The sequence below is a fragment of the Astyanax mexicanus genome, chromosome 8 (assembly GCF_023375975.1).
Source record: "Astyanax mexicanus isolate ESR-SI-001 chromosome 8, AstMex3_surface, whole genome shotgun sequence".
NCBI classification, from domain to species: domain Eukaryota; kingdom Metazoa; phylum Chordata; class Actinopteri; order Characiformes; family Acestrorhamphidae; genus Astyanax; species Astyanax mexicanus.
This window is the reverse complement of record NC_064415.1, coordinates 48993236-49002938: the sequence shown is the minus strand read 5'-3', so window position 1 is coordinate 49002938 and position 9703 is coordinate 48993236. Positions and strand designations below refer to the sequence as shown.

Below are 9703 nucleotides of genomic sequence, written 5' to 3'. Positions count from 1 at the left end.
AAAAAAAAAAAAAATGCAGCCTACTTTTCCTCGGAAACGGAGGATGCACCGGGTGTATCCTTCACAGCCTACAGTATCCAAAGATTCATTGCCTGCCGGCTTATTTCAGCACGAAAAGGGCGGAATTAGCAGAGGAGTTGGCTGTGTTATTTAGTAAATGTAGTATTATGTAGTTTATAGATATATAAATACTTATAGATATTATAAATAATATTTATATATTATATCATATATATTATTTAGTTTATATTATTAATTTATATTTAATATATATATTATTTAAATATATTATTTATATATATTATTAATTAATATATGTAGTATCATGTTTATGTTGTTTTAGGTTAATAGTTTGTATACCTGGACTTAATTAATTTGGTATTTTGTGGTCTGAAGCAAAACGAGAATCAAAATCTCTGGCTCATTTCTCAGCTCTGACTTTGGTTGTGGCGGGTAGAATCTCAAACAGGAAATACTCCGTAGGGTAGACTGTCCCATTTCAGTACTGCCATCACAGCCTACCCATCCTTCGAAGGACACACCTTCGTAGACCGCGTTCTTCAAAAGGATGCAGCCCCTGAATTGAGACACCGCTATAGTCACACATGCAAGATGTCATTTTTATTCTAGGCTGCTCAAATACACTGCTTGACAAAAAAAAATGGCCACCGGGATTTAACAAAGCAAATGATCTGGGGTTGCTGCAGTTGGTCAGGGCTTGGTTCAGCAATAGTATGTGCTGAAATAATGAGTTCAGCTAACTACCTGAATATACTGAATGAGCAAGTTATTCCATCAATGGATTTTTTCTTCCCTGATGGCACAGACATATGATAATGCCAGGTTTCATTGGGCTGGACATTGCAGAAGCTTATCAAAAGAATGCCACAGAGAATGCTTGCCACAATCAATGCTAAAGGAGGTCCAACAAAATATTAGAGTGTGTGACCTTTTTTTGGTGGGGACTTGTCAGGCAAAAAACTGTCAGCACAATATTGTCAGATCTGCTGTTTGTCTAGTGTTCACTGTCATAATTTTTTCAGATCCTCTGTTTACTAGTGTTATTGTAATTGTTTTTGGCCCCCCAGTATATTCAGCAGTCACATTTTCTCTGTTGTTGGAGTTATTTAGGAGGTTTCGTGTTTTCAGTTTAGTTCTGCTGGTGTTAATTTCTGAGGTCCAAGGTCAACGCAGCCATCTACCAGGAAATTTAACAGCACTTTATCCTTCCTGCTACTGACCAACTTCATGAAGATGCAGATTTAATTGTCCAACTAAACTTGGCCAAAACCACCAGTACCTGGTTTAAGGACCATGGTATCCCTGTCAGGGGGGTAGCAGCAAATTCTGGGCCCTGTACACTCTCAATATAATTGGGCCCCTATCCATGCCAGTGCACAAGGAACATGAGTAAAAAAAAATTACAGGATTTTCATGGGCCCCTCTCCCTAATCCGGCCACTTTTTTATTGGCCTTAACTAGAACTGTACCTGTGGTCTTTCATTTCCTCTCTGTGCTCCTCACAGTGGAAACTGACAGCTTTTAGTATCCTTCCCCTAAACCATGATGTTGAACAATCTTTGTTTCGAGGCTGCCAGGTTGCCACTCTTTAGAGAGAATGCAAAAGAGAGAAAAACTTGCAATTGGCACCTTAACCCTTTTTCGTAATTGGATTCACCTGTGTATGTAAATTAAGAGTTAATGAGCTTACCAAACACATTTTGTGTTCCAGTAATTAGTGCTAAAGGTATTCAAATCAAGAAAACAAGGGTGTGCACTTGCCTATTTAAAAAAATTACTAGACACTTTCTTAAAATCATAAACTTTATTTCATTTCTCAAATATCACTGTGTTTGTCTGCTTTATGATATATTTAACTGAAATTGCTGATCCGAACACCCATGATTTACAAAGAAATATCATAAAAAATATAATATTTCTTTATAAATCATTGGATGTTCGGATCAGCAATTTCAGTTAAATATATCATTAAGCAGACAAACACATAAAGCAGTGGAAACTTTTTATTCCACTGTATAGGTCAATATACATGCCAAATGTCATGGGAGAAGAACTAGTATTGTGTGCCATGATTGTTGTAATGAATGAGGGTGAAAGAGACAGAACGAGAGCTCTTTAGTAAGGGTGTGACAAGACACTAATATCACGAGACGAGATTTTAAAATAAAATTTTAAAGAAAACGTCAAAAATGAAAAATGGCTTGAAAACTAGAGTTTTATTTGACAAAATCATATAATACAAACTTAACAGACTGGTTTCTCTTACACATTGATTCAATAAGAAATAGAAATAAAAATAAGATATATAAAAATAAAACTTTTCTAGGTCTTATATAGTGCAAACAACCAGTCATATTAAGACTATGGTTTGTGTTTTTTTCTCCTAAATTTCTTTTAATTTAACTATGCATAACCATAACCAGTCATATTAAGACTATGCTTGAAGTGCAAACAGAGACAGAACATACAGTACAGAGCTAAGGGATTAGTACAACTGCCTATGAAACAGTCACGTGTACAGTATTTACTAGGGCTGTGTATCTTTGGGACAGTAAGTGCACTGTCACTCTTTTTAACTGTACCGTGGAGCTTTTTAACTGAAATGCGGAGCTTTTTACCTGTACCGCGGAGCTCACCTACTGTTTTTCCCCCGCGAGAGAGGTTTAAGCTTGAGGAGAAATATCGTCACGTTAATCTCGCGAGATCTCGTGCCACGAGATCTCGTCACACCCTTACTCTTTAGGGTAGGAAAGTAAACTGTTGTGGTAAAAAACATTTTTATTATTTCAGTAACACTACTACAGTGCTTTGTGTTTGTGTTATTTATGTGACAATGGAACATTAGTAGCAGTGGAATCTGGCAAAATATCTGTAAAGTCTGTGTAGTAAATAAATGACACATTTAGAACTGCTGCTTGTTTGAGTGCATGACAGTATAAAGAAACTGGACATGCAAACTTTCTGCTGGATGATTTTGTGTGAGTGTGTTAGTTAGTTAACTTCACTAACTCTGAAAATTCTATCTGAAATTAAATGTATCTAAAACTGATTCCCAGCAGACGACTTAACTGAATGTTTCGGATTTTTACAATTCATTCAGTTGCATGAAGAAACTGTGGAGATATTTTCTCTCTCCCCTATTTCTCTGGCTGCATGGAGATCTTAACTGTTTTTTTACTTTTTGTTAGAGGGCCACCAGAGCTGAACATTACTTTATTTCCTCATCGACATGAGGGAACTTATATTTATTACTGAGTTTTTTCACAAGAGCTGAACTCAATGAACTTAATAAATCACATGACCTGAACTTAACTTCGCTCTGCAAACCGCTTCACCTGAAGGTACAGAACGTATGTGTGAGTAAACCAAAGAGCCAGCAGTACCATATCCAGAGAGCCTAAGATCTCCAGTGCATGATCACACTATAGCAATGCTGGAATCAAATCAGAAGAGGATTACATACTACATAAACCAATTCCCATGTCGCTTTAAAGAATGGATTTTCATGACCAAACAGTTGCATCCAAGCCATAGATCACCAAGCATAGAGCACACTAGTGGATACTTTTGGCAATATAATGTATGTTACATTTGGTTTTGTTAGACTGAAAGAATTACTAGACCAGTTTGGCTCACTTTTGCTCTTGTTGCGCAGGTATCCAGCTAGTTGAGTAACCAGGCCAAACCATTGTTCCATTTGCAATTTTATTTCAAAAGTGAGAAACAGAAATATCCCTGAGACAAGCAGTAGCTCTCTCTTAAATTGGCACCGAACTGTCAGGACCCTTATTCACTCTCCACACGAACACCAAAAGGGTGAATAATTCTGCACCAACAAATCCAGCAATTAACATAATGAACATAAAATAACACAATGTCCAACAAAAGTGATTACACCCCTCACATTTCATTATTATATCTTTTCTTGAGACAACATTATATAAATTAAACTTGAATATGACTTAGAATAGTCACAGTGTACAGCCTGTATAACAGTATAGGTCTTCTGTCTCAACCAGAGACTGTAAAAAAGATGGACGCCGTGTCGATGTTCCCTTTCATTCAATGAAAAAGAAAGCCGAAATCTTCCGCCAGGTTGGCAATCCGGAAACCCGAGTTTGCGCAGTAGAGACCAGAGGAGGGAGAAAGACTGTGGACAGACAGCCTACTCATTTAAATAAACCCGCCCCTGAGGGCTGCCTCCACAGAGCTCACACAGTAGGTCCCAGGCTGGTCCCACCTATACATTCATTGGGCCCACCCCGGCAAGGTGTAATCCAACCCTTTTATTATAACCATACCTTTCTGAATAGAGCTGAATAACATAAAAAAAAAAAAAAACGAATTCTGTAGTGATACACAAATGTGACAATACAAGCAGAGGTTACACTAGCTGTTGCATTTAAATAATGGAGGTAGAATTACAGTATTTTGGGGGAAAACGTGATTGAATGTTTTTATCACTGCAAATTTTTCTTAATGCACCTGTGTCTCTTTAATGTGTGTGAGGATGTGAAGCTCTTTCCACACTCTGAGCACAGTCTGGTTTCTTTCGTGTGAATGCGCTGGTGACGCTGGAGATTTCTTTGATCATTAAAACTCTTCCCACAGTCTGAGCAGTGATACGGTTTCTCTCCAGTGTGACTGCGCTGATGTCTCTGGAAACTATTCAGTTGCTTAAAGCTCTTCTCACACTCTGAGCAGTAATATGGTTTCTCTCCTGTGTGACTGCGCTGGTGTCTCTGGAAAGTACTCATATCATTAAAACTCTTCCCGCAGTCTGAGCACTGAAATGGTCTCTCTCCAGTGTGAATGCGCTGGTGTTCATGGAGATGACATTGTTTACTAAAACTCTTCCCACAGTCTGAACAGAGGTGCGATTTTTTCTTGTCTGTACTTTTCTGCATTTGTCTCAGAGGTGTAAGAGAGGGTGTTTGCTGAGTTTTTAAGATGTCTCTGGATGCCATGTTCTCCCCTTCTTTCAGCAGTTTAACATATTTATAAAATCTTCTGATATATGTGAAGCTAAACTTCAACCAGGTAGGAAAGTAGATACTGGGTTCAAGAAAAGACTTGGAACAGGACAGCATTCATTTCTGGAAGAAATAGAAAAAAAGTATTTAGAGCACTTTACTTTTTCCACATATTTTTTTCCCAAAGCCTTATTCCAAAATGGATTTAAACTTGCTAAACTGAGCCCATACAACACACTTAGCTTGATCTAAACTTAAATTAGCATGACAGGTTTAGGAAGTTCCTAATAGCAACAATGTACAACTGAAGTTTACTGGTGGAACTCGCCTGTGAACTTTGGATCCACAATATGTTTATTGGTTTTCGAATGTTCCTTTAGACTGTCTGTACCATGTATTCTCTGTGTGAACTGAACCTTTATCCCTGTGCCATGTGATGCGTTGTAAAGAATACATGAACAGGTACACCCCTAGAACAAGATATACTAAGGAATGTTTGATAAACTAAATATTTTATGAAAAATAAGTACAATATCTGATCTATGATTTATGTCAGAAGACAAAAGCAGAGTCTTTTGTAGCACAACTGTGAGGATTTAATTACAGTCAGCAACAAATTTATTGGGTGTAAAGCACCATCATTTCACTAATGGAACCACAATTCATATGGTGCAAAACCCATTAAGAACCCCACTCACAGATGTCTCCAGTAGAGGGGCTACAACTGTTGCACTCTTAATATCAGTATTCTGTGTCTGAACTGAATTAAGGAAGGAGAAAATAAACTGGACTGGTGCTAAGTGGCCCAAAATGCGTTTTTCAGGTGAAAGTAAATTCTGCATTTCAGCTGGAAACCAAGGTCTGAGACTGAGGCACAGAATCACCAGTGTCTAATGCCAACATTGCAGTGCTTAATTGTACAGTGTTTAGTGGTAAAAGACCCTTAACCAAGAACCAAGTGTATAAATTAAAATACTTGTTAGAATTGAGACATTCCTGTATTGGACATACTTTTCTGTTTGACATTAGAAAATATTGTAATATTGTACAATCCAAAATGAACTATACATAACACAAACTATACCACCAGCCTATGTGATCACCTTCATAGTCATGCCTTAACATGCAGTTAACTAATCGGTCTATGATATGATATGATTAAGAAAACAAATAGGATAAAACAATATTTTTATTTTAAATAATTTTAATTAAAAAATGGTTAGTGTGCATAATGGGTACATCCGCTTAATCTGTATGCTTACTCTAATACTCTCAACTTTCAGTTATTCAGCCTCAGCTGAAAGTTATATAGTAATAGACCTTAACCATTACATGGCAAAGCAGTCTGAGCTGCTACCTGTTTAAGAGGAACGAGTTTTTGTTAACCTAGCTGAAGATTCTTCGCAAGAAGGAGCTCAGGGTACTCAAGTCATTTTTGGTGTTACAATCTTATTTGATGATTTGCAATGCTTTGTGCCAAAAAGGCAATAAATAAAAAAAAGATAGTAGAGAAGTAGATTTTTTTTTTACAGTCACTGCTTAAGTTGGAACAACCACTTATAAGGTTATTACTATAGGCTCTAACATTATGACACTGTAATCAGAGATACTGCTGTATTTAGTGTCAAACCCAAATGTTTTCAGTCTCCAGCAGAAATAAATGAATTAATCTCACTGTTCCAATACTTTTGGAGGGGAATGTAAACACACGTGGGCAAAATTGTTGGTACCCCTCTGTTAATGAATAAAAAACCCACAATGGTCACAGAAATAACTAGAATCACAAAAGTAATAATAAATAAAAATTCTGAACCGTGGATCAATGGAACTATTTTAAAAAGTTAACTCATTAAACAGACCAGGACAAAAATGTTGGTACCCCTGAAAATAATGTGACCAAAAGGACATGTTAAATCAAGGTGTGTCCATTAATTAGCATCACATGTGTCTTGTAGTAAGTCAGTGGATCCATTATATAGGGCTACAGGTCGTTAATGTGCTGTTTGGTGACATGGTGTGTACCACACTCAACATGGAAGAAGCGAGGAAGCGAAGGAAAGAGTTGTTTCAGGAGATTAGAAAAAAATATATAAACAAGTATGTTAAAGGTAAAAATTACAAGACCATATCCAAGCAGCGTGACGTTCCTGTGACTACAGTATTCAGAAATTTAAGATCCATGGGACAAAGACCTAACCTCCCTGGACGTGGCCGCAGAAGGAAAACTGATGACAAATCAAAAAGACGAATAATACGTGTGATGGAATACGTGCTCAGTGACTATACTGTTTTCCATCTCTCAGTCTGCCTATCTGAGTAGCAGTGTGTGGTTGCCGAGGAATGCGCGTCACTGTTCCATCTGTTATCTGTAGCGCAGGGTCATTTCTCCCTCAGAGTGCAGAAAACCACAGTCTTGAGAACTGGCCTGATATGCTGAAGAAGAAATTATGTCATATAGCTCTGACCACCTGTCAGAAGAAGTCAACGTGTCACACCGGTAATATAACAATATTAGGTAGTAAGGAAGCAAAGGGGGTATAAGAGACACTGGGGCACTGTTACAGTTAGGAGATTTCTGTACTACACATTGTCTTCTCAATAAACCTTGTTACAAATTTTGATCCACATTCAGAGACTCTGCAACTTCATTTTCATAGATTTTTTTTTATTATTATTACTTGAGTCAGATTCAAGTTATTTCTGTGACCATTGTGTTTTTTTCTTTCATTAACCGAGGGGGAAGCAACAATTTTGCCCACGTGTGTTTACATTCCCCTTCAAAAGTGACAACATTTTGTTAACAACATTTTATCCACGTGTGTATACTAGAAGTATGGACAAAAACAAGAAGAACTCAAAATAATTAATGCAGAAAGGGTGAGAACGCTTGATATATTGTTGAATAACTGCCAATACTTTGTGACATACAAGCAGACAGTCTTTTTATGAGAAGGGTATAGCTGCAGCTTGGAGCACCTCCAAAGGGGAGGAACATACCTCCGAATAGGCGGAGCCTACCTCCAAGTAGTATGGTGCTTGGTGTTACGCATTATGGTGTTTTTCACGACGTTTTGTGCTTGCAAATAACCCTAAAGGTTAATTAATTAATCTATTTAGTTTATTAAATGTTTATTTATTTAAAAATGCATTTTCTAAGAGTCTAAAAGCATGTTGTGCACATTGCAACCACATTTTATTTATTTAAAACGTTTAAACTTTTGCCATGCTGTGAATTTTTCAAATTATAAAATAGTAAAGATCTAAATAATAAAGGCAGTTGTTTATTCATAGCCAATAATATTATAAATACATACACACTACACGTATTTTATTATATTGACATTTAAGAAATATAAATAATCATTAATTGTTGAGTAATATCTTTATTGACATCCATGAGCTTTTTAATCACGGAGGACTTTTTTTGTGGCATTCGGCAGAGAAATGGAGCTGTGTTGAGTGAGGTCTCCCTGCCTTACGATGTAGACTTTTATATAATATAATATGATAGTACATTCTATATAACATTAAATTTGATGTAATAGAATAATAGTTTTAGCCAGAGGTTATAAGTATTCGCTCACCAACCCAAATCATTTCGTTCCAATGTTAATCACTTCCATGGCCTCAGATATTTAAAACCAAGCACCTACACTGTAAAAAAAAACTGTAGTTTTTACAGGAAAACGCTGGCAGCTGTGGTTACCAGAGTTTTCCTGTTAAAATTACAGACGATAAGTAAATAACTCTACTGAAAAAAAATGTAAATTAATTTACAGTGATTGAAATCACTGCTAAATTACAATAATAATCTGTCAAGTTTACACAAATTAAATGTTAAATTTGCATGTTCTACACTGTAAAAAAAAATCTTGTCAAATTTACGGTGAAAAACTGGCAGCTGTGGTTGCCATTTTTTCACCGTAAAAATACAGGGATCTTGTATATGGCTTCACGGTAAGGTATATTAACACTTGTAAAAACAACAGTTTGAAAATGTACTAATAAAGAGGAGTTACTGTTAAAATAACGGTGAAATTGTATATAGGCTCATGGTCTAGCTGTATAATTCACAATGTAACCCTGTTGCTTTTTAAGTGAAAAATGATCCATTCCACAGCATGTATTGTCCAATTTTATGGTACATTTTTGTGGTTGTCCAATAACTTGGAGTCACGCTGTAAACAACATACAGTTTTAAACAGCATTATCTTTTTCAAAAGCGTTTCATTAACTGGACTACTGCTCACTTACAGCACAGAGACGTGCTCGGAGAGTGAAATCACTTATATACACATAATGTAAAACCCAGGCAGGTGGATAAAACCGCTATGAAACTACATCATGGTGACGTCTCTGAACTAAACATCTAATTAACATAGCCACGCCCCATAGACAGCTGCGTTACATCCCATTCAGACCCTGCTTTTCACAATGTAATATTATAATGTAATATTTTTCACAAGAATATACTGTAAACAAAACGGTTTATCAATATGAAATTTACTGTTGACAAGAATTAAACTGTAATATCTTATACATTTGCAACTGTTTATTTTACGTTGAAATACTGGCAGCTGTAGGTGGGGGAGATATACATTGTCTGTTGCTGCTTTTTTTTTTTTTTTGATCTGTTGAATGTCTTATGCCTAAAGTAATTATACAGTAATATGCTGTTTTTAATATGACAATCTATTACCATTGCCATG

The 9703-nt window shown here is 36.4% G+C and overlaps 7 protein-coding genes across 11 annotated transcripts in view; 3 read left to right on the top strand and 4 right to left on the bottom strand.

Annotated features, from left to right (window-relative positions):
• Positions 1 to 9703, bottom strand: part of LOC103047357 (gastrula zinc finger protein XlCGF26.1) — a 311263-nt gene that overhangs the window by 36128 nt on the left and 265432 nt on the right. The gene's annotated exons all lie outside the window — the stretch shown is intronic.
• Positions 1 to 9703, top strand: part of LOC111194226 (zinc finger protein 239-like) — a 457259-nt gene that overhangs the window by 187776 nt on the left and 259780 nt on the right. The gene's annotated exons all lie outside the window — the stretch shown is intronic.
• Positions 1 to 9703, bottom strand: part of LOC111196297 (gastrula zinc finger protein XlCGF7.1) — a 147382-nt gene that overhangs the window by 4470 nt on the left and 133209 nt on the right. The window lies entirely within an intron of this gene.
• LOC125803867 (gastrula zinc finger protein XlCGF7.1-like) overlaps positions 1 to 9703 on the bottom strand; it is a 156312-nt gene that overhangs the window by 13435 nt on the left and 133174 nt on the right. The gene's annotated exons all lie outside the window — the stretch shown is intronic.
• LOC107197279 (gastrula zinc finger protein XlCGF42.1-like) overlaps positions 1 to 9703 on the bottom strand; it is a 200913-nt gene that overhangs the window by 58037 nt on the left and 133173 nt on the right. The gene's annotated exons all lie outside the window — the stretch shown is intronic.
• Positions 1 to 9703, top strand: part of LOC125803860 (zinc finger protein 239-like) — a 217288-nt gene that overhangs the window by 150154 nt on the left and 57431 nt on the right. The gene's annotated exons all lie outside the window — the stretch shown is intronic.
• Positions 1 to 9703, top strand: part of LOC103021480 (zinc finger protein 585A) — a 258231-nt gene that overhangs the window by 205177 nt on the left and 43351 nt on the right. The gene's annotated exons all lie outside the window — the stretch shown is intronic.